We start from the raw sequence: 607 nt of genomic DNA on the forward strand, positions 1-607 counted from the left end.
CCTTCCCTCTCCCGCCACTGTTTCTGCACTTGGGCTTCAATCCCTGTCTCAGGTTTGCTTCTGGGGAAAGACTGAGGCTCCTTTGCTCCTTAGCCAAATGACCCATGTGGTCTGCTATGGGTTGAACTGGGTCCAGCCAAAATTCATATGGGGAAGCTCTAAACCTCGGTAGCTGAGAACATGACTACATTTGGAGACAGGGACTTTAAAGAGGTGATCACATTAAAATAAGATCACTGCAGTGGACCCTAATCCAGTCTGGCTGGTGTCCTACCATCAAGAGGAAATTTGTACCCAGAGAGAGGCCAGGAGCACGTGTGCACAGTGGGGTGACCATGTGAACGCTCAGCAAGAGGGTGGCCTCCTGCAAGCCAGGGAGGAAGGGCTCAGTGGCGGCCCAACCCTGTCAGCACCTTGAACTTGGACTTCCAGCCTCCAGAACTGCGAGAAAACTAATTTCTGTTGTTTAAGTCACCCAGGCTGTGATATTTCGCTCTGGCAGCTTGAGCCAACTAATCCGTAGTCCCAACCCAGTTCCTCGCTTCATGTCCTGAGGAAACTAAGGCCCAGAGCTCGGGAAGGGTTGCCTCAGCTCACACAGCAACTC

This window comes from Propithecus coquereli, unplaced genomic scaffold (assembly GCF_000956105.1).
Source record: "Propithecus coquereli isolate 6110/MARCELLA unplaced genomic scaffold, Pcoq_1.0 Scaffold951, whole genome shotgun sequence".
NCBI classification, from domain to species: Eukaryota; Metazoa; Chordata; class Mammalia; order Primates; family Indriidae; genus Propithecus; species Propithecus coquereli.